The sequence below is a fragment of the Brienomyrus brachyistius genome, chromosome 11 (genome assembly GCF_023856365.1).
Source record: "Brienomyrus brachyistius isolate T26 chromosome 11, BBRACH_0.4, whole genome shotgun sequence".
Classification (NCBI taxonomy): domain Eukaryota; kingdom Metazoa; phylum Chordata; class Actinopteri; order Osteoglossiformes; family Mormyridae; genus Brienomyrus; species Brienomyrus brachyistius.
Window position 1 is genome coordinate 9,826,290 of NC_064543.1, and position 669 is coordinate 9,826,958.

A 669-nucleotide genomic window follows, 5' to 3' on the forward strand; every position below is an offset into this window, starting at 1 on the left:
GTTGGGGGGGGGGTTGTTAGCCATTGAGGTGCTGGAGCTCATTAAAGGTCTTTGAGGGACATCATATCATCATAAGCATCAACTCATCGCAGCCAAAGATTTTTTCCTATTGTCCAATTATAAAAAAGCCAATATTGTTATTTAATTCAGGGGGGGGGGGGGGTCACATAGAGGATGGTAACTAGCGCCTGTGATCTGTCCCCTCCAAGACGCAGTGCACCGGGACCTGTCTCTACTCTCATTAAGTGACATACCTGCCCCCCTTGTCTCCCGTCTTTCAAGTCAAGCATCAAGCCCCCCCGTCAGGTCAGGGGTAATGTAGTGTGACGAAGCTGCAGAGGACTTGGTTGGGGTGGGGGTGGGGGGTGCCGGGTACACGGTGTCTGTTGAATTAACCTTGATCTTGGGGATTCACAGCAATTTACTCCCCTCCTTCATACTTTCCTGACCCTGTGCCCCCACCCCCCCGACATGGGCTGGGGTCACGGATAGTTGTGTGTCTCCCCCCCCCCCCCCCCGCACAGTTCCGACTGTGTGACACGCTCCCTGTGAGCTGCATCGCACCCTCTGTTTGCTGTGCGTTTGCCCGGGCAGAATGGCGGTTTCCAGTTTCATATTAATTACAAATTAGATGCTGACACACTTGGAATCCGATATCAGCTTTTAATA